The sequence below is a fragment of the Cetorhinus maximus genome, chromosome 28 (assembly GCF_964194155.1).
Source record: "Cetorhinus maximus chromosome 28, sCetMax3.hap1.1, whole genome shotgun sequence".
In the NCBI taxonomy this organism is placed as follows: domain Eukaryota; kingdom Metazoa; phylum Chordata; class Chondrichthyes; order Lamniformes; family Cetorhinidae; genus Cetorhinus; species Cetorhinus maximus.
The window spans coordinates 1912763-1935875 of NC_135906.1; the positions used below are offsets into that span (position 1 = coordinate 1912763).

At 47.1% G+C, this 23113-nt stretch overlaps 1 pseudogene; it reads left to right on the plus strand.

Annotated features, from left to right (window-relative positions):
- The first annotated feature begins 2686 nt into the window (after positions 1-2686).
- Positions 2687-2857, plus strand: LOC144669204 (U2 spliceosomal RNA; annotated as a pseudogene).
- Positions 2858-23113: the final 20256 nt, after the last annotated feature.

Below are 23113 nucleotides of genomic sequence, written 5' to 3' on the forward strand. Positions count from 1 at the left end.
CAGCAAGGACCCATATACAACAACGGGATAATGACAAATAACCTCTTTTGACTGATGTTGGTTGAAGAATAAATGTTCAGCAGGAAACCAGGGAGAATTCCCCAGCTTGAATCGTACCTGGGATCTTTTTCAGCTACTTGTTAAAGCCTTGATTTCCGATCTCCTCCAACAGGACTGTCAGCTTGGATTAAGTGCACAAATCTCTGGAGTGAGATTTGAACCCACAACCTTCTGCTTGAGAGGCTACAGAGTCAGCAAGTGAAGCACAGGAGAAAATGGAGCTGGATCGTGAGTTTGGAGCTATACTGATGTAAGTGAAGATACTTTTAGTCAGCTGAATGGAGTGTCTCTTTAAATCTCTGCGTAGCTCTTTTCACAGACATTCTGTAAACAGCTTTTGGCTGGGTGGGTGGGGGAGGGGGGGAAGCTGTGTTGTTTTTTGCAACTGTCCCTAACCTGTTTGACCAGAATTTTCTATTTTAAATTCAGACTTTAGCGACATGTCCTCTTTGTTTTCAGTTGTCTCACTGCCCCCCTCACATCAGTGTCTTAGCTTTTCACATTGACATTTTTTTTGCTGATGTCTTGAAATTCTTTAATGTTTCTTTCCATTCCCTGGTGTAAATATCATCTCAGTCGTCTGCACACAAGTTTACAGCACAGAAACCGGCCGGGACAATTCCGGTTCGACTGTCATCTGGAAATTGGGCCCAAATAGCGTTTGAAAGTGCACTGGTATGGTTATGCTTCGAGTTACCGTTAATTAAATTGCACAATCAGAAAGGAAAAATCTAAGATCAACCAACGCAATCAGGCAGAATAATAGAAAGCAATCTTTTCTTTGTTTTCCATAAGCAGCGTTCCTTGAGCTATTTAATAGAGGCAGCACTGATGTTGATTCTATTGCTACCACTGAAAATACTGTAACTCCTTCCGCTGACTGGAAAGGCGTCAGCAACAGTTGCGCCTGCGCACTCGGGCCTCACTGTTGAATAGAAAAGTAGAGAGCTGATGCTTCAGTTATTCAGGGCATTGGTGTGACCCCATCTGGAGCACTGTGTACACTATTGGTCTCCTTATTTGAGGAAGAATGTCAATGCGTTGGAAGCCATTCAGATACGGTTTACCCAACTAGTACCTGGATTGGGCGGATTGCCTTATGAGGAAGGATTGGACAGGCTAGGCCTGTATCTGCTGTAGTTCAGAAGAGTAAGAGGCGACCTGATTAAAACATACAAGAAGCTGAGGGGCCTTGAGAGGGTGGATGTGGAGAGGATGTTTCCTCTTGTGGGAGAATCTTGTATTTGGGGCCACTGTTTAAGACAGAGGTGAGGGGAAATTCTTTTCTCTCAGAGGGTCGTGAGACTTTGGAATTCTCTTCCTCAACAGGCGATGGAAGCAGAATCGTTGAATATTTTTAATTATTGGGAAGTAAGTGGGTGAAAGGTTATCGAGGGTAGGGGGTAATGTGGAAATGAGGTTACGATCAGATCAGCCGGGAGCTTATTGAGTGGCGAAGTGGGCTTGAAAGGCTGAGAGGCCGACTCCTGTTGCTAATTCATATGTTCATGTGTTTTTGTTAGTAACATGAAGAGGTTTTCACCCTCAAAGGTATTCAGAAGGCAAGAGAGAGAGGGAGAGGCTGGGGGAACGTTTCCTGTCTCCAGAAAAACCTGCTCCAGCTGCAGTCGATGGGGGTGGATGTCAAGGAGGAACTCCAATAGGTGAAGAGCCAGCAAGCCTCGCTCTTTGCCTCGGAGGCCTCCAAGATCATCTTCCGTTCCAGAGTCCGCTCCGTGGAGCAGGATGAGACGTGCTCACGTTTCTTCTTCCAAAAGGTACACAGAGAGAGCTCTGTGATCAGCAGCCTGAAGGAAGAAGACGGCTCAGTAAAGTCATCGCAGTCCGACATTTTGAGGATCAGCAAATCCTTTTATGTCGGATTGTATGACGTGAAGCCCACAGACAGTACGGAGTCCCAGTCCTTCCTCTCCTCCATTACATAGGGCTTTGATGACAGTACATGGGAGAGTCTGGACAAACATGGTGGATGTGCTCTCAAAATGAGATTTGGGGAGGGATTCCGCAACACGGCAGGAGTCTCACCCCCTCTGCACGTTCCCCTTGAGGTGGCTGTGGTGGGGACAAGACCGTTGTTCACCTCCTTGTGGTTGTGCCTTTGCAAAGAAGGTCTGGACGTCGGTGATAGACGCTCTTTGGTCTGCCTGAAACTTGTTGGACTTCCAGCGCAAAGAGTTGTCCCCGACCGAGTGTTGCAGACTGGCACGTTCCAAGGTCCAGGACTACGTGCTGAGGGACGCACTAAAGCTTGGGGCAGCCACCGCAAAGGCGCAATGGGGAAGGGTCGCTGTCTAAGACCTTTCTGCCACAGTGCACCCAGGGACTGGGAAATGTTGAGAGCCCCTCGGGCTGTACAGCTCCAAATGAATGTCTGCAGTGAATACTAATTATATTGAAGCACCTCAGAGAGCAACATGATGTATGTTGATAACTCCAATACTTTTGTCTGATTGTCTGCATTGACCATATTGAAATGATTGTAATATTCATTGATTGTATCGATGCACCTTGTGATCAATGTGTAAAAGTTGAATCTGATTGTAGTTTTGTGATGGTGATTTTGAAATGTTTTGGAATGTTCCTCCAGATATTTTATGAATAAAGTATATTTTTCAAAAAAAAATCTGTTCTTATCAGTTTAATATCCGATACGTCCTTTATCTGGGGACCAAATATTAAATTTATTTTTGGAGCAGGGAGATGGAACAGGATCTTTCTCCGTCCATTCCACACATCGACCTGGTATTGCAGCGTCTTCAGGAATGGTGCAGTTTTGCCCTCTACAGGGTGAAAGGGAAACTGAAAAGAAGAAAAAGTCATTCAGAGCATTGTCCTGCTTTCCATCATTGATCTGGTTGAACTGAACTTGTGCTGAGTGGCAGGACAGGCTCATTGGTGCCAGACTGAGTGATGCCCCCTTTACCTTTAATTTCTCCTTTAACTCCTCTCAATTCCTCCAAATAAAAGGTGTGGCCATGGGTACCCGCACGGGCCCCCGCTATGCCTGTCTCTTTATGGGGTATGTGGAACATTCCTTGTTCCAGTCCTACTCCGGCCCCCTCCCACAACTCTTTCTCCGGTACATCGATGATTACTTCGGTGCTGCTTCATGCTCTCGTCGGGAACTGGAAAAATTTATTAATTTTGCTTCCAATCTCCACCCCTCCATCATTCTCACATGGTCCATCTCTGACACTTCCCTTCCCTTCCTTGACCTCTCTGTCTCAATTTCTGGTGATAGACTGTCCACCAATATCCATTACAAGCCTACCGACTCCCACAGCTACCTTGACTACAGCTCCTCACACCCTGCTTCCTGTAAGGACTCCATCCCATTCTCTCAGTTCTTTTGCGTCCGTCGCATCTGTTCTGATGCTGCTACCTTCAAAAACAGTTCTGCCACCACCAAACACACCTTCCCTTCACCCCCCTTGGCGGCATTCCGTAGGGATCGTTCCCTCCGGGACACCCTGGTCCACTCCATCACCCCTACTCCTCAACCCCCACCTATGGCACCTCCCCATGCACACGCAAAAGATGCAACACCTGCCCCTTCACTTCCTCTCTCCTCACCGTCCAAAGGCCCAAACACCCGTTTCAAGTGAAGCAGCATTTCACTTGCATTTCCTCTGACTTAGTCTACTGCATTCGTTGCTCCCAATGCGGTCTCCTCTACATTGGAGAGACCAAACGTAAACTGGGCGACCGCTTTGCAGAACACCTGCGGTCTGTCCGCAAGAATGACCCAAACCTCCCTGTCGCTTGCCATTTTAACACTCCACCCTGCTTTCTTGCCCACATGTCTGTCCTTGGCTTGCTGCATTGTTCCAGTGAAGCCCAACTCAAACTGGAGGAACAGCACCTCATCTTCCGACTAGGCACTTTACAGCCTTCCGGACTGAATATTGAATTCAACAACTTTAGATCTTGAACTCCCTCCCCCATCCCCACCCCCATTTCCGTTTCTTCCCCCTCCCTTTTATTTTTTCCAATAATTTATATAGATTTTTCTTTTCCCACCTATTTCCATTATTTTTAAATTTATACCTTTTATGCCCTGTTAGTCTTATATCACCCCACCCCCACTAGAGCTGTACCTTGTGTGTCCTCCCATCCATTCTTAATTAGCACATTCGTTTAGATAATACCACCACCTTCAACACCTCTTTGTTCTTTTGTCCCTGACATCTTTTGGTTATCTGATCCTATCACTGCTTGCTTGTCCCTACAACCACACCCCCCCCCTGCCCGACTTCTCTCCCCCCACCCCCCCACCTTAAACCAGCTTATATTTCACCCCTCTCCTAGTTTTACTCAGTTCTGTTGAAGGGTTATGAGGACTCGAAACGTCAACTTTATTCTTCTCCACCGATGCTGCCAGACCTGCTGAGTTTTTCCAGGTAATTCTGTTTTTGTTTTGGATTTCCAGCATCCGCAGTTCTTTGTTTTTATATCTGAATGATGCCCCCCGTTGGATTTTGGTGCAACTGCAGGGCTGCTGCTGGTTTGCACTTGTGCTGCTTGTCAGGGTGGAGCCCGGGACTGGACGATGCCCCCTGTTGGATTTTGGTGCAACTGCAGGGCTGCTGCTGGTGTGCACTTGTGCTGCTTGTCAGGGTGGAATCCTGGACTGGAAAATGCCCCCTGTTGGATATTGGTACAACTGCAGGGCTGCTGCTGGTGTGCACTTGTGCTGCTTGTCAGGGCGGAGCCCGGGACTGGACGATGCCCCCTGTTGGGTTTTGAGGCTGTTGCAGGCGCTGCTTCAGGGAGGCAGCATCAAGCAAGAAAGGTCCTGATGCTCAATGCTGGCTGTCGGGTCTTCAGCCCGTGTTCGGCCACACGCAGCAAAACGGACGGTGAAGCCGGAGGCCGAGGAAGACGGGACGGGCGCATGGGTTTCTGGGTTATCGCTTCTCGGCCTTTTGGCTAAGATCAGTTGTAGTGAAGCGACGGCTAAAACCAAAGGAGCCCCAAACCAGGGGGTACGTAACACCGTTCGGGTGACAGTGAAGGACAGTGAAGGAGGAGCACCCATGGATCGGGCCTTCTTCATCAAGCGGATCCTGTTGAAGGCGTTTGGATTGGAAGCGGAGGAGATCTACTCCCTGCAAGACTTCCCCAGCGCTGGATATTTCGACGTGACCTTCAGGAATGTTGCTGCCTGCGTCAAGTTCCTGAAGGTGTTCGAGAAGAAGAGACACCAGCCGGAGATGAAGATCCTGACGGTGGAGCCGCTCTTTGCTCTGCCGTTGCAACGGGACCGTGTGGTGACGTTGCATCTCTACAACCCCCACGTCGCTGTCGCCGACGTGTTCACCTTCCTCGCCAGGTACGTCGACAAGGTTGGGAGCTGCACCGAGGTTAGAGACGCCTTCGGGATTTGGACCAGCAAACGCCAGGTTAAGGTCACGCTCAAGACCGACGGTAAGGGAGCCGTCTTCCACCCTCCTTCCAGATTTGCTATCGGGGGAAGCCGTGGCTACCTGGTCTACGCTGGACAACCCAAACTTTGTCACTCATGCGGCAAGTCTGGTCATGTGGCGGCCAACTGCAGCGCCGCACTCTGCAAGAACTGCAAACAGGAAGGGCACCAGACAAAGGACTGAAAACAGACTAAGTGCTGCAACCTGTGTGGCGAGGCAGGTCACCTCTACAGGACCTGCCCCAAACGCTGCCTCACTTATGCACGGGCAGCCAACGCCAATGAGGGGGAAGCAGAAGAAATGCTTCGTGTCACTACTACCAAGGACTCTTGTAACACTCCAAACACCATGGCCCCCAGTGAGAACAACGGGACAAAGGAGGACACAGAGAGAGACAAGGTGGAGGATAAGATTGAGGCAGCAGACAGCCAATCAACAGCACTGCCCCCTGAACCTCCCACTCCTCAGGAGAGCGAATCAATGGAGGAGGAAGCAGCGGAAAATCAGCAGGGGGAGTGGCAGCTGGTGAAGAGAGCCAAAAGGAAGAAGGGGCTAAGAAGGGACCAAGCCACTTCCCAGACAAGTGGCAAGAGGCGTCTCCTATCCGACACGGATGACAAGGACAGCTGCTCTTCAGACGAAGAAAGGTAAGGGCGGCACCTACAGAAGAAGCGGAAAAGCTCTAGGGAGTTGGAGGACGAGACACCCGAGCTCCAGAACATTGGCGACAATGAGGAGACCAGCGCACCCCGACTTTGCCCACAACCTGAAGAGGCCAGTGCACCCCAACCCCAGCAATCTGGGAGCAGTGAAGCGCTCAGCGCACCCCAGCTCCGGGAAGCCGGGAGCAGCGACGCCCCAGAGGGGGAGAGGATTGGGGAAGCTTCTCCAACAGAGGACATTTCAAATCCCGTCCTCTACACGAATCCCCAGATGCCACCTGAGCAGAACATCTCCAATGGGGAGGTTCAGGACAGTTTCCTCAGCCCATCCAAAGTGAGGCAATTTGTGAACACTATGGGTATGCAGGAGCAGACCAAAGGTCTCGGACTCTCAGAGACAACAGGTTTGGTAAGACACTAAATGCTTTAAAATGGGTGTAAAGATTGTATCCAGAAATGTGCGTAGCATTAAATCTACTACTCGATGTGTTGCGACCTTGGACTACCTTGCCAAGGTCAAAGCTGACCTGTTGTTTCTGCAGGAGTGTGCGATACCACTTCTCATCTCCTGCAGGGGTCCAAGTGAGGCCTCACCCTCCCACTTCAATCCAGCTTCACTCTCTGCAACATCAAACATTCCAGTTAGAGAGGGGAAAGGGGGACGTCCAACATCTAGAGGATCAATGTCCCACCAGCTTCAGGTACAAGATCTCTCCTTCCTCTGGGACCTAACCACAACTCCCTTGTGGCACCACAGTTACCCACATGGCAACAGGCACAAATGTCAATGCTCGATTCCTCCAATGGGGTCCAGCTAAACAAGAGAAAGAGCCCATCAACCAGGTTGTGCATCACATCCCCACACAACATCCCTGAGGGAGAGAGAGGGGGAACTGACACATTCTGCACCTTCTGGAAAGTACAAGCTTTGTTCCTGGAATCCCTCTGATCCAATGGAGCAACTTTCAGGTGACAGGTGATGAAAATCTGAGGGACACATTCAACACAAGTCATGATTCAGTGACTCCCTCCCAACATGGAGACCCCAATGATCAGCTTCCTCTTACCAAGGAACGGTCATCTCCAAGGAAACGGAACACATCCAGGTCAAAGCGGAGCTTGTCCAGCTCCCGCTCGTCTCTTGGCAACACAAAAGTTGAAAAGGAGTCCTCAGCTTTGCTGTCCAGGAGGCAACTGAAGAAAGATTAAAAAGGGACAGGAAGTGAATCAAGTGAAGCCATTGAGATGGGACCAGCTGGAGAAAGCAGAGAGATCCTTGCCCATTGTGGTCAATGAAGCTGTATCTCCGGGTGGAGTCCTTGTCTGGGCTCAGTGTAGCTACACAGCGGTCAATGTAGAGCTTCAGGGGCATGTGGTTGATCATTGAAACAGAGGCCTCAATGTGAATGAGCTCACCCAGGTAGTAGACAGTCGAAGTGCGCTCTGTAAGCCAGTCACCTGAAGTACAGGAGGACAAGGGTTAGAGACAGTGGCTGTAACTCCCAGTGAGTGACTACAGGAAATCACTCCCCATCCACCCATCACATACCATTCATTAGGCGCAGAGAGAATGACAGATGCCCTTCTCCAGACTTGGTGGAGCTGAATGGGATCCAGGTGGGCTTGATGGGGTCACTGCTCACATTGCCCTTCCTGGAAAGGCAGGGGAGTCATTTTAGGACATCTTCAGAGACCACCAGCAGCTGTAGATCTTATTGACAAAGCGAATAAAGATTCTCACCTCAAATAACGACACTCAATGGGAACGACAGCTCCATTTGTTCTCACAATGACAGATCCATGATACTCTGGGGTGTGGTTCAGGTGGGTGGTGTAGATGAGGAAATCTCCAATCATCTGAAAGAATCAGGTGAAGGAATGAAGAACTGATCTGAAATGAGAATGTTCTCCACAGGGGCTAACAATGAAGTCATCCCATCCCCTGAAAACAATTCTGAGGGGGATGGACAGGATCAGTGTGAAGAGGCTGCTTCCCCCCAGCCGGAGGAGAGTTGATTATTAGGGGTAGGCATCTCAGGTCAGGGGGTCACTTAAGATTAATGTGACAGGGAATTACTTCATACAGCAGGTGGTGAATGTTTGGGATTCTATCCCAGAGAGCTGTGAATGCTCAGTCACCGAGTACATTGGAGACAGATGGATTTATTTTGGGGAATGAAGGGAATGTTATGATGTGGCAGATGATGCTAGTCAGGTGGATCAAATCCACGAGGGAAACTTGATTAGGCACTCAACTGTTTTGCAATTAGTATTTTATTTTGAGATCAGTGCCCGGAATTCAGGAACAGCAAAGACTGCCACAAATTCAGGAGGTTTAGATAAAAATGTAAACATTTAAAGAAAAGATTAAGCACATCCATTATGTCTACAAATTACTATAAGAACTCCCAAAATTCTGATTAATCTGGCTCCCAGTGACACCTTCATTAAGGCAACAGTTAAAAAACAGATTTGTACAGACCCAGGCAAAGCAACACCACCTGGACAGGAGAATTCAATACGAGTTGACACATCCTTGGTTCCTTTAGACAGGAACTTGATGCAGAGGCTGGAGGCTTCTCACATTTATGAAAGATCTTAGGATGTCTTCAATACTGACTCAGCCTCATCCTCTCTACAGGTAAATTCCATTGTTCCCATATCTTGTTGCAACTTCACTTTTCATAATATAAAAGTTTAGTACTAATTTATCAATAACCTTTTGAAAAAAATTAACACTTCAGCTTAGTTTCTGAAAGCTGGGTGTCACATCCCACCATTGCTTGGAAATTCAAGCTATCCAAATTTATATGAAAAAGCAAATTTTCATCACATCTCATTCTAAACCTGGTTCGATTAAACTGGACTGAAACCTCCAGTTGGATTGATCTGAATGAGGGGAATAGAGCTGAAAATCCTCAAAACAACAAAAGGAAAAGCTTGGAGGATCCAAAGAGAAGGTTCAAGACCAATGGGGCTGATGTCATAGGTTGGAGAGACTCAGGGATCAGTTAAAGTAAAGTACAATACAAGATAGAAAGCTAATTTGTAGTTTTATAAAGCAGGAGACAGCTATCTCCTCAATATCATTGACATCTCACCCAGTGTTGGAATGAAGAGTGGGGAACAACCTACAGCCCAAGCTTAGAGCAAGAGCTGAGGATTCCCATTACCTGCAACCTGCTGCCACACTCATGGAGTCCATAGTCAAAGAGGACAGTGTGGTTCTGAGAGTAGATCCTGGTTGGCCAACAACCTGCTGTCCCCAGGGTCAGGTCAGCAGCTTTGATCAGGTGCCAGGTTCCAAATAAATCCAGCTGGACCCTGAGCAGCAGCTTGTCCTCTCCACACTGCACCATCACAGTCTGCAGTGGAGACACACTTCCACCCTCAGACACACGGAAATGGGAACCAAAGGGAGGCCCAGGCGGAGAGAATTTTCTTTCGAGTTATCAACAGATCGCATGTAACTCTTTTCGAGTACATTCACAGTTCTTGGTTTCCAGGAGTGGGACATGAACCCACAACCCTCTGATTCAAAGGCAAGGGTGCTATGAACTGAGCCACAGCTGACACCAATGTCTGAGGCACAGGGGTGGCTTTGACTCTGCTCCATGGAAACCTCTGGCCGAGAAACAGTTGCCAAGTATCAGAGCCACAAACAGCTCCAACTAACACCAGCCCTGGGAACAAAGCCCTCACTACAAAATCCCCCATGATACCAAACAACTCAACCATCCCTTCAGGCACCGAGCAGCACCTTTTATACACACAAGCCGCACTCACCTGACACCAGTGAGACCAGAAGCAGCAACATTGAACCAATTAACCAGCCACAATCTCCACCAATGACAGAACTCATGGATTTATTACCAGGAAGGCCGATTTTATTTGGACCAATAGGAGTTGGTCTGGGGAGGGAATGATGTCGATGAACAAAAGGGAAGGTGTGTGATAGGGTGGAGGGCAGGAGACATTAAAGGATAAAAGGTTTCATGGTACAAAAGCCAGAGGCAGTGGTAATGGGTAAAGTAAAGAAACAAAAGATGTGTCCAGATGAGGTGTGAATGGCTGCATAGCAACCGTCTGAATGTACCGTAGAATCGTAGAATGTTTACAGCACAGAAAGAGGCCACTCGGCCCATCGTGTCTGCCCCGGCTGAAGAACGAACCCCCCCCCCCAAGCCAAATCCCACTTTCCAGCACTTGGTCCGTAGCCCTGCAGGTTCCGGCAGTTGAGGTGCATATCCAGACACCTTTTCAATGAGTTGAGGGTTCCGGCCTCTACTCCCCTTTCAGGCAGTGAGTTCCAGACCCACACAATCCTCTGGGTGAGAAAAGGTTTTCCTCATCTCCCCTCTAATCTTTCTATCAATCTCTTAAAATCTATATCCCCTCGTCAATGTGCTCTCTGCTAAAGTAAATAGGCCCTTCCCATCCAGTCTATCCAGGCCCTTCACAATTTTGTACATCTCAATCAAATCTCCCCTCAGCCTCCTCTGTTCTAAGGAGAACAACCCCAGCCTCTCCAATCTTTCCTCATATTTGCAATTTTCCAGCCCAGGCTACATCCTGGTAAATCTCCTCTGTTCCCTCTCGAATGCAATTACATCCTTTCTGTAACAAGGTGACCAGAACAGCACACAGTACTCAAGTCGTGGCCTAACTAATGTTTTCTATAGTTCCAGCATAACCTCCCTGTTCTTATATTCTATGCCTCAGCTAAGAAATGAAAGGATTCCATCTGCCTTCTTAACCACCTTCTCAACCTGTCCTGCTACCTTCTGGGATCTGTGGACATTCACTCTATGACCCCTCACTTCCTCTACACCTCTCAGTTTCCTCCCATTTATTGTGTAATCCTTTGCCTTGTTTGACCTCCCCAATTGCATCACCTCACACTTCTCTGGGTTGAATTCCATTTGCCACTTTTCTGCCCACTTGACCAGTGTATTGATATTTTCCTCCAGTCCACAGCAACTCTCCTCGCTATCAACCAATTTTTCTGCTGTCTGCAAACTTCTTGATCATTCTACTTTTATGCCCAAATCATTAATATAGACCACAAAAAGCAGGGGGCCCAGTACTGAGCCCGGCAGAACCCCACTGGAAACAGCCTTCCAGTCACAAAAACATCCATCCTTTGTTTCCTGCCACTGAGCCAATTTTGTATCCAGCTCGCTACGTTCCCCTGGATCCTATGGGCTGTTATTTTTTTAAGCAGTCTGCCATGTGGAACCTTGTCGAAAGCCTTGTTATAATCAATGTGTATCACATCAACTACACCACCCTCATCAATCCTACTTGTTACTTCCTCAAAAACTTCAATCTAATTAGTCAGATATGACCTGTGTACTATAGGCCCCCAAACAGTCAGGGAGAGATAGAGGATCAAATATGTAGACAAATTTCAGAGAAGTGTAAGAATAATAGGGCAGTAATGGTAGGGGATTTTAACTACCCAAATATTAACTGGGATAGTTTCAGTGTGCAAGGTAGGGAGGGAGTAAAATTCTGAAGTTGCATCCGGGAGAACTTTCTTAGACAGTGCGTAGAAAGCCCAGCAAGGGAGGGGGCAGTTCTGGACCTAATATTCTGAACTGAGCCCGGGCAGGTGGAAGGCATATCAGTAGGGGAACATTTTGGAGATAGTGACCATAACTCAGTTAGATTTCGGATAGTTATGGAAAAGAATAAGGTTGGGCCAGGAATAAAAGTTCTAAACTGGGGAAAGGCTAATTTTACTAAGATGAGATGCGATTTGGCACAAGTGGACTGGGAGCAGCTACTTGCAGATAAAACTGTGTCAGAGCAGTGGGGGTTCTTCAAGGAGGTAATAGCAAAAGCACAGGGCAATTATGTTCCCATAAAGGCAACGGGTGGGGGGAACCAATCCTGAAGAACCCTGGATGTCAAGGGGCATAAAGGTTAGGATGAAGAAAACAAGAGAAGCTTATGGCAGATACCGAGGGCTCAATACAGCTGAGTCCTTCCTGGAATGTAAAAAGTGTAGAGGGAACTTAGAAAGGAAATTAGGAAAGCTAAGAGAGTGCATGAGAAAGCATTGGTGGATAGAATAAAGGAAAACTCAAAGGGGTTATTTAAATATATATAGAGTAAGAGAATAACTAGGGAAAGAGTAGGGCCAATTTGGGATAACAGAGGTAATCTGTGTGTGGACCCGGAAGACATGGGTGCAGTCCTCAATGAATCCTTTACGTCGGTCTTCACAATGGAAAAGGACGACGCAGATACAGATATCAGGGTGGAGGACTGTGAAATATTAGAGGAAATTAACATAGAGAGCGAGGGGGCACTTGCAGGTCTAGCGGCCTTAGAAATGGATAAATCCACAGGCCCGGATGAGATATATCCCAGGCTGTTGAGGGAGCCTAGGGAAGAGATTTCAGGGGCCCTGGCAATAATTTTCAAATCCTCTCTGGCCACAGGTGTGATGCCAGAGGACTGGAGGACCGCTAAAATTGTTCCAATATTAAGAAAGGGAGGAAGGGATAGACCAGGAAATTACAGGCCAGTCAGTCTAACCTCAGTGGTGGGGAAGTTACTAGAAAGAATTCTGAGGGGCAGAATATATCTGGCCTTGGAGAGACAAGGATTAATCGGGGACAGTCAGCATGGGTTTGTTAAGGGAAGGTCGTGTTTGAAAAATTTGTCCGAATTTTTTGAGGAGGTAACCAGGAGTGTTGATGAGGATAATGCATTTTACTTTAGCAAGGCTTTTGATAAAGTCCCTCATGGCAGACTGGCCATGAAAGTAAGAGCCCATGGGGTCCATGGCAAAGTGGCATGTTGGATCCAAAATTGGCTGAGAGGCAGGAAGCAGAGTGTGATGGTAGAGGGATGTTTCTGTGACTGGAAGTCTATTTCTAGTGGGGTTCCACAGAGCTCGGTACTGGGGCCCTTGCTGTTTGTGGTGTACATAAATGATTTAGATTTAAATGTAGGGGGTATGATCAAGAAGTTTGCAGATAAGAGGAAAATTGGTAGAGTGGTAAATAGCGAGGAGGATAGCCGTAAACTGCAGGAGGATATCAATGGACTGGTCAGGTGGGCAGAGCAGTGGCGAATGGAATTCAACCTAGAAAAATGTGAGGTAATGCACTTGGGGATGGCTAACAAGGCAAGGGAATACACTATGAATGGTAGGACCCTGAAAAGCACTGAATATCAGAGGGACCTTGGTGAGCATATCTATAGATCCCTGAAGGTAGCAGGGCATGTAGATCAAGTGGTTAAGAAGGCATGAGGGATACTTGCCTTTATTAGCTGAAGCATAGAATACAAGAGCAGGGAGGTTATGCTGGAACTGTATAAAACGCTGGTTAGGCCACAACTGGAGTACTGTGTGCGGTTCTGGTCACCACATTATAGGAAGGATGTGATTGCACTGGAGAGGGCGCAGAGGAGATTTACCAGGATGCTGCCTGTGTTGGTGTGTCTGAGCCATGAGGAAAGATTGGATAGGCTGGGGTTGTTTTCCTAGGAGCAATGAAGGTTGAGAGGGGACCTGATAGAGGTGTATGAGATTATGAGGAGCATAGATAGGGTGGATATGAAGGCACTTTTTCCATTAGTAGTGGGGTCAATAACCAGGGGGCATAGATTTAAGGTAAGAGGTAGAAGGCTAAGAGGGGTGTTGAGGAATATTTTTTTCACCCAGACAGTGGTGGGAGTCTAGAACTCACTGCCTGAAAGGGTGATTGAGTCAGAAACTCTCGTAACATTTAAGAAGTATTTAGATATTCACTTGCGTTGACATAGCCTCCAGGGCTATGTGCCAAGCATTGGAAAATGGGATTAGAGTAGTCAGATCCTTGTTGACTGGAGCGGACACAGCCCGGGGTACATTTCATCCAGCCCTGGTGATTTATCCACTTCTGGCGATGCTAATCCCCTTGATACTTCCTCTCTCCCTACGTTTATCACATCCAATACTTCACACTCCTCCTCCTGAACTACAATGTCAGCATTCTCCCCCTCTTTTGTTAAGACAGACGCAAAGTATTCATTCAGACCCAAACCCACATCCTCCGCCTCCACCCACAGGTTACCTTTTCGGTGTTTTATGAGCTCCATTCTTTCCTTCGTGATCCTCTTACTCTAAATTGATCAATCATCTTTGTGTTGATTTTGCTTGCCAATATTCTTTCATGCCCTCTCTTTACTGTCCTAATTTCCTTTTTGATTTCACCCCTCCGCTTTCCCTACTTCTCTCAGCTTGATCTCTTTGTCTAAATCATTAACAGGGATTGTAAATAGTTGAGGCCCCAGCTCTGATCCTTGCAGAAATCCCCTAGTTAGCGGCTGAGAAAGCGAAAATGTCCCGTTTATCCCTACTCTCTGCTACTTCTCCATTGTCCAATCATCCACCCATGCTAAATGGATACATGGATCCATGTCAGAAGGTTAATGGTTAATTTGAGACAATGTCAGAAGAGTAAAAATACAATTTTAGAAGCAAACAAGTTCTAACAAAATGGCCCAGGGAACTTGTTTTCAATAACATCCATTGCATCCGTGATCCCGGGCTGGAGTAACAGAGAATTCCTCTGAATACATTCAGAAATCCTTGGATATACTCATCAGGTCTGACAGCATCTGTACAGAGAGAAATCGAGTTAACGTTTCAGGCATCAGAACTGGACAAGTTTGAAATGACATCGACTTTAAGCAACAGGAGGGTGAGAAAAAGGACAATAGGGAAGCTCTGTGATTGGGTGTAAGACAGGGAGAGATTAAATGACAGAAGAGCTAGTCGTGCGGAGTCAAAGGGAGTGGAAATGGGACAAGTAAAGAAACAAAAGATGTGCCTCGAGCAGTTGTGCTGCATTCCGAATGTGAGAACAAGAGTAAGAGTGAAACATGAAAAGAAATGGAGACAGAGATTCCAGTCTGTAATGGTTGAACTCAGTGTTGATTCTGGAAGGCTGTAAAGTATCGAATTGAAAGATGAGGCCGGAGTCTTCCGAGGAATGTCAATCACTGTCGGATTGCCACCCCACTCCTACTTTCCTCCAGCACACAGGAGCGCGGCGTTCCTGACCAGGTCTTCCCATCCCGGCTTCTCCAGAAATGCGGAGCGAGTCTGAAATGGAACTGCTTCTTCCTAGCGTCGGATCGTTGGGAGAGGACAGGCCACGCCCCCTTTTTACAACACCAGCTGCCGGATTTTCTTTTATTCATTCACTTGATGTGGGCTTCACTGGCCGGGGCAGCATTTACTGCCCATCCCTAGTTGCCCTCGAGAGGGAGGTGGTGAGCTGCCTTCTTGAACCACTGCAGTTCATGTGGTGTAGGTACACGCACAGCGCTGTTAGGAAGGGAGCTCCAGGACTTTGACCAGTAAGTAAAGAGTTTAAATGTCCCAAAGCTTCTTTGGAAAGCTACGGAGAGAAGGTAAGTGAATAATAGGGGTGGGCGGGCAAGGGGGTAGGTTGTGTGAGGTAAATGGGTAAGGGGATAGGGTGTCAGGTAGGTAAGGTGGAAGCTGGGAAGGTTGGCAGGTGGGTGAGGTGGGTAGTTTGGCAGGTGGGTAAGCGGGTAGCTGGGGCAAAGGGTGGTCAGGTTGAGTCGGGGGAATAGGGTGCGTCGGCGGAGTCGGGTGGAGCAGCTAGTCAGGTCGAGTTGGGGGTTTTGGGAGGTCAATGGGGAGTCAGGGGTCGGGGGTAGTTGGGGGTCACGAGGCAGTCAAGTTGGGGGGACATTGTGAGTGATTGGTCGGTCAGCTGTGCAGTTACCCAGGAGTTAGACTAGGTTTTCATCGGTCTAACATTTCCTGGGTATCTATTCAGGTAAGTACGTGGGAACTGTCTGAAGTTGGAGACTTTTGCGGAGGGTCCCAGTGAGCAGGTGAATTGCCCATCAGATGTTCAAACTTCCCTGGCAGTTCCCGCAGAGTCAGTGCGTTGGGACTTCCGATAATGTCCCATGGCGCATCTTCCGGGGTACATCCATCCGGACTCCGACTATCCGAAGATCAGAAGCTCTCTGCTGAGGAATTCAGAGCTGGAGATCGCCTGTGAAATCAACCTAAAAACTGAAAGATGCCTCACAGTGTTGGACAAGGAGTTAAATACACCGCAGTGTTTATTAAAAGTTCATCTCATGGGGTTTGTTACTGAGCCCCCAGAGCAGGACAGGCCCAGGCTCCAGATTATGCTGTGTTAGCTGAAGTCTCGTGGTGTGATAGCGAGCCACACGGAGCAGGATGGGCCCTGGCTCCATCCCGGGCCTGCGTTGAGTGAGCTGATCCCCCTGTGTGTGATACTGAGTCACACACGGAGCAGGATGGGCCCTGGCTCCATCCCGGGCCTGTGTTGAGTGAGCTGATCCCGTGCCAGAGATCACCCAATACCCTCCCCTACGTCCTGTCACCATGTGGAAATCTCCCAATTCCCAGTCCCCTGTCACCTTGGCAACAGGCCTCTCCCCTAATGCTTTTTCACCATGGGAACAGGCCCCACCCTCAGTCTCCCATCACTATTGGCCGCAGGCTGTACCCTCACTTCACTGTCACTGTGGGAAACAGGACCCACCCCCATTCCCTATCACCATGGGGAACAGGACATGGCCCCTGCTGGAAATGTGAAATAAAATGAGAAGGTGCTTGAAGCTCTCAATGATTCAGTTTTTCTGATCAATGAATGAGTCGAACAATTTGGGTGAAGGGATATTTCAGCATATCCTTCAGATGTTCTCTAAACTTAGTCTGGGTCACGGCATAAATACAAGTGTTTGTGCAGCAACTCAGGAGCTGCAGCATGAAGCCCAGTTCCAGCACAACTTCATCAATCCAAACAGAACCATATCCCAAGTCCCACATCCGGTACCACACGGAATAAACCATTAACGTCGTCCATAACAGGATGAAATTTGCCGAGATAACAAACAGTAAAATGATGGATTTCCTTCGACTCTCCATCTCTGGGTCTCTGGGACTCTCCCCACTGCTGTCAGCCCGGAGTCTCCTGTGGGCTCTGCTGCTCACTAAAATGTGTCTGACAGTGAAAACGTTGAGCAGCAAAATCACAACAAATGGGACCGCTGGGTTTAGAATATTATGGAGGAACTCGATTGATCCCCAGACTTGAGAATACTGAATACCCCCTGTTACATCACAAAACCAGGGGACATTCAACAGCAAATATTCACCTATGAACATAAAATACCAGAAAATGTTCTTTAAACAGCTCAGCACAGTCACTGTTCCCAGAACCACAGTCGCTGTTTTCTCAGTGCAATATTTACTTTTCAGCTTCTGGCCACAAATGGCCACAAATCGGTCAATGGTGAAAGTGACAGTGAACCAGACAGAACAGTCAGTGGCTGCATAAAGGAAAACAGCGTGTATGTTACACACGGGAATGGAAAACAGGAACCGGAACTGCTCCCCATAAACAATTGGTATGTGTCTTAATATCAGGTCCAGGATAATGACCAGTAGATCTGCCACTGCCATGGCCACCAGGTAGCAAGTAACACATTTGGAGAGACCGCACTTTTGCTGAGACAGTATTCTAATCGCCATTAAGTTAACTGTGAAGAAGGAAAATAAAGTGGGGTAAAATACATCAGGTTGAGAACAAAGTTACTAGCTTGATTGAGAACTTATTAAGGTTTTAACATTTGTTATTGAATTCAGTCATATATTGAAACGAGGCCCAAACAATCCTCATCCACCACCACTCTCCTCTGTCTGGCTGAACTTGTTCTCCCACTGAATAACTTTTCCTTTAACTTGTCTCACTTCCTCCAACTAAAAGGTGTGGCTATGGGAGCGGAGCAGAGGCAGGTCAGGAACCAGGATCAGCATAAATAGATACTTGGGCTCAGAGCACAGCCTTTCCTGCCTGAGAGCGGAGCAGAGGCAAGTCTGGAACCAGGAGAATTTCAGCTTCTGTAGAAGCTGAGTGGTAAAAGCAACTGTGACATCGCATGAAACCAGTAAGCTGATTGGCTGGTAAGAGCTTGGTGTAAGGGTTAGTGTGTTAAAAGCCAGCTTAGAATGCAGGAGTTAAAGTAGGTCTTGTAAATAACAAGAAGTAAAACTTTAAAATAAAAAATATATATACAGCAAAATAAGTAAAATAAAATAGCTAAAATAAAATAATTAAAATAAATACTTAAAACACATTCCCGTGTAATTAAGGAATGTGTAACTTTTAGTTGTAATTGTGGGTGATGCTAGCCTTTAATAAACACAGTACTGTACTATACGTGGGAAATATTCCAAATTAATGAAGAAAATAATTGTTTTAAATGAGTAATTTAGAATAAATTATGAAATAAATACCGTAGTAAATGCTTCATACAAAGTTTAAGGTATGTCAGCGCAGCTCGGCCATGTGGAATGTACATCCTGTGGGATGTGGGAAGTCGTGCAGGCACAGAGTGGACTCAATGATCATATCTGCAGGAAGCGTCACTAGTGGCAGAAAGTTGAGCTCTGATTTGCGGAGCTTGAGTGGCTGCTGGAGTCACTGCAGTACATCCACAAGGCCGAGGATTACGTGGATAGCACTTTTAGAGAGGTAGTCACACAGCAGGTTCGAAGAACACAGAGAGGGAATGGGTGACCGGCAGAGTATCTAGGAGAAGCAGGCAGGTAGTGCAGGAATCTGCTGAGGCTACCTCACTCTCTAACTGCTTTTCCATTTTGGATACTGGTGAGCGAGATGGTTCCTCGGAGGACGATATCAAGAGCCAAGTTCATGGCACCACAGGTGGCTCAGCTGCACAGGAGGGGAGGAGGAAGGGCGGGAGTGCTAAAGTAGTAGGGGATTCCATAGTTAGAGGAGCAAACAGGCATTTCTGTGGCCATAGACATGACTCCAGGATGGTACGTTGCCTCTCTGGTGCCAGGGTCAAGGATGTCACAGGGCAGCTGCAGAACATGCTTTTGGGGGAGGGTGAACAGCCAGAGGTTGTGGTCCCCATTGGTACCAATGATATAGGTAGGAAAAGGGATGAGGTCCTGAAACCAGATTTTAGGGAGTTAAGAAAATAATTAAAAAGCAGGACCTCAAGAACAGTAATGACAGGATTATTCCCAGTGCCACGTGCCAACGAGCACAAGAATAGGAAGATCGAGCAGTTCAACACGTGGCTGGAGAAATGGAGGAGAAGGGAGGGCTTTAGATTTCTGAGGCATTGGGTCAGGTTCTGGGGGAGGTGGGACCTGTACAAGCTGGACGATCTACACCTGAATAGGACTGAGACGAATGTCCTCGCGGGGAGCTTTGCTAGTGCTATTGGGGAGGGTTTAAACTAGATTGGTATGGGGATGGGACCCTGAGGGGAAATTCAGAGTGGAGAGGAGAAAAACTGGCAGTGGGGAGTAGGGAAGCATCAACTGATACCAAGGATATATCAGCCAGTTGTATCAAGGTTAATAGAACCTTGGAGAGTTTGTTAGAACTAGAGTAGGCAACAGCAAGTCATTAGATGGGGCCAGAATGAGGGGGAGAGGATAAAAAGCCTCAATCAGGGCTAATGTGCATGTGTGTGAAAGCACAGAGTGTGGTTAATAAGATTGGTGAACTGCAGGCACAGGTTAACAAATGGAATTATGATACTATTGTTATAACAGAGACCTGGCTCAAAGAAAGGCAGGACTGGGTTAAATATTCCTGGTACAAGGTGTTCAGGAGAGACAGGAAAGGAAGAAAATGTGGTGGTGGGGGTTAGGGTGGCAGTGGGAAGTGGCAATTCTGGTTAAAGATGGCATTACAGGATTGGAGAGAGAAGATGTTCCAGACGGTCAAGGACAGAATCTCTCTGGCTGGAGGTAAGGAATGAAACAGGTGCAGTAACATTGATTATATACGACACAGACCACAAACTAGTGGAAGGGATATGGGGAAACAAATTTGCAAAGAAATTATGGAGAGGTGCAAGAGTTATAGAGTAATCAGAATGGGAGATTTCAATTATCCGAATATGGACTGGGATAGGAATAGTACAAAGGGAAAAGTAGGCAAGAGTTCCTGGAATGTGTTCAAGATAATTTTCTGCATCTGTATGTTTCCAGTCCAACTAGAGGACATGTACTTTTGGACCTGGTTCTGGGGAATGAGTTGGCCCAAGTGGATCAAATATCAGTGGGAGAGCCTCTAGGGGACAGTGACCATTGTATCATAAGGTTTAGGTTAATCATGGAAAAGGACAGGGAACAATCCAGAGCGGGGATAATTAATTGTGGGAAAGCCAAGTTCGGTGGGATGAGAAGGCATCAGAGATGAGTGAGTGGGAATCAAATGTTGGCAGAAAAGACGGTGGCCGACAATGGGCCACCTTTAAAGAAAAAGTATTGCAGCAAATGTCAAGGGATATTCCCTGAAGGGGAAAGTTAGGACAAATAAATCCAGAGAACCATGGATGATGAGAGAGATAGAAGATGAAAAGGAGAAAGTGCGCACACAACAGATGTCAGGTCGAAAATACAATGTAAAATCAGCCTCAATATAGCAGGACCGGGGGGAAATTTAAAAACCAATAAGAAAAGCAAAGAGAGAGCATGAAAAGAGGCCGGCAGCGAACAGAAAAGGAAATCCCAAGGTCTTCTACAAGCATGTAAATAATAAAAGGGTGGTAAAAGAAAGAGTAGGGTTGATTAGGGTCAAAAAAGGGACTTGCATATGGAGGCTGGAGAAAGAGTGCAGGTGTTGTCCGAGTACTCTGCATCTGTCTCTACAAAGGAAGAGGATCCTACCCAGGCCAAGGTGAGAGAGGAGGTAACTGGTACACTAGAAAAACTTACAATCAAGAGGAAGGAGGTGTTGGAAAGACTACCTTTACTTAAAATAGATAAGGTACCAGAACCGGATGAGATGCATCCAAGAGTACAGAGAGAAGTGAGTGGAAATTGCAGAGGAAATAATGATAATCTTCCAGTCTTCCTTAGACACAGGGGATGTGCCACACAACTGGAGAATTGCAAATGTTACACCCTTGTTCAAAAAGGGGTGCAAGGATAAAGCCGGCAACTACAGAGCAGTCAGAATGACCTCAGTGGTAGGGAAACTTCTGGAAACTACAGTATGGGGTAAAATCAATAGTCACTTAGACAAGTACATGATATTGAGGGAAAGCCAGCATGGATTCATTAAGGGAAAATCATGTTTAACTAACTTGCTAGAATTTTTTGAGGAAGTAACAGAGAAGGTTGATAAGGGAAACACTGTTGATGTGGTGTATATGGATTTTTAAAAAAGGCTTTTGATACAGTGCCACACAACAGACTTGTGAGAAAAATTCTAGGTCATGGAATAAAAGGGAAAGTAGGCACTTGGATAAGAAATTGGCTGAGTGACGGGAAACAGAGAGTAGTGTTAAATGGTGGTTTTTCTGATTGTGAAAGGTTTGTAGTGAAGTCTCCCAGGATCAGAGTTGGGACACTTGTCCTTCATGATATATATTAAGGACCTAGACTGTGGTGTGCAGGGCATGATTTCCAAATTTGCAGATGATACGAAGATTGGAAATGTTGTCAACTGTGATGGGGATAGTCTTGAACTTCAAAAGGACATAGACATGTTGGTGGATTGGGCAGACAAGTGGCAGATGAAGTTCAATGCAGAGAAGAGAGAAGTGGCAGGAAAAAGATGGAGAGCACCTAAAGGAGCTGCAGGAACAGAGGGACCTCGGTGTATGCGTACATAGGTCATTGAAGATGGCAGGGCATGTTGAGAAAGCAGTTAATAAAGCATATAGTATCTTGGGCTTTATTAATAGGGACATTGAGTACAGGTGATCATGCTGAACTTGCATAAGACACTAGTTAGGCCTCATCTGGAGTACTGGGTCCAATTCTGGACACCATACTTGAGGAAGGATGTAAAGGCATTGAAAAGAGTACAAAGGAGATTAATGAGAATGATTCCAGGGATGAACAACTGCAGCTATGAGGATAGACTGGAGTGGTTGGGACACTTTTCCTTGGAAGAAAGAGGGCTGAGAGGAGACTTGATAGAGGTATTCAAGATCCTGAGGGATATGGACAGGGTAAATAGTGAGAAACCTTTCCCACTCAAGAAAACATCAAGACCCAAAGGGCACAGATTCAAAATAATGGGCAAGAGGAGTAGAAGTGATGTGAGGAAAATTTTTTTCACCCAGAGGGTGGTGGAGGCAGGTTCGATCAAGGTATTCAAAAGGCAATTGGATTGCTAACGGAAAAGAGAGAATGTACAAGGTTATGGGGATAATGCAGGGGAGAGGGAAGAGGTAGAATGTTCTTTCAGAGAGCCAGTGCAGACTTGATGGGCCGAATGTCCTCCTTCTACACTGTAAAGATACTGTGATACTGTGGGTACCCGCATGGGCCCCAGTTATGCCTGTCTTTTTGTGGGATATGTGGAACGTTCCTTGTTCCAGTCCTACTCAGGCCCCCTCCCACATCACTATTTTCGATGCATTGATAACTGTATCGGTGTCGGTTTGTACTCTCATCGGTACCTGGAAAATTTATCGATTTTGCATCCAATTTCCACCCCTCTCTCACCTTCACATGGTCCATTCTGACACTTCCCTTCCCTTCCTTGACACGGCCCTCAACCATGTCCGACCCCTCTCCCACACCTCTGCCCTCACCGCTTCCTCTCCCTCCCAGAACCATGATCGTGTCCCCTTTGTCCTCACTTTTCACTCCACCAGCCTCCGCATTCAAAGGATCATCCTCCACCATTACCGCCAACTCCAACATGATGCCAACACAAAACATATCTTCCCCTCACCCACCCCCCCTATCAGCATTCCGTAGGGACCGTTCCCTCCCTACACCCTGATCCACTCCTCCATCCCCTTCCCACGGCACCTTCCCATGCAATCACAGAAGGTGCAACACCTGCCCTTTTACCTCCTCCCTCCTCACCGTCCAAGGGCCTAAACACTCCTTTCAGGTGAAACAGTGCTTCACTTGCACCT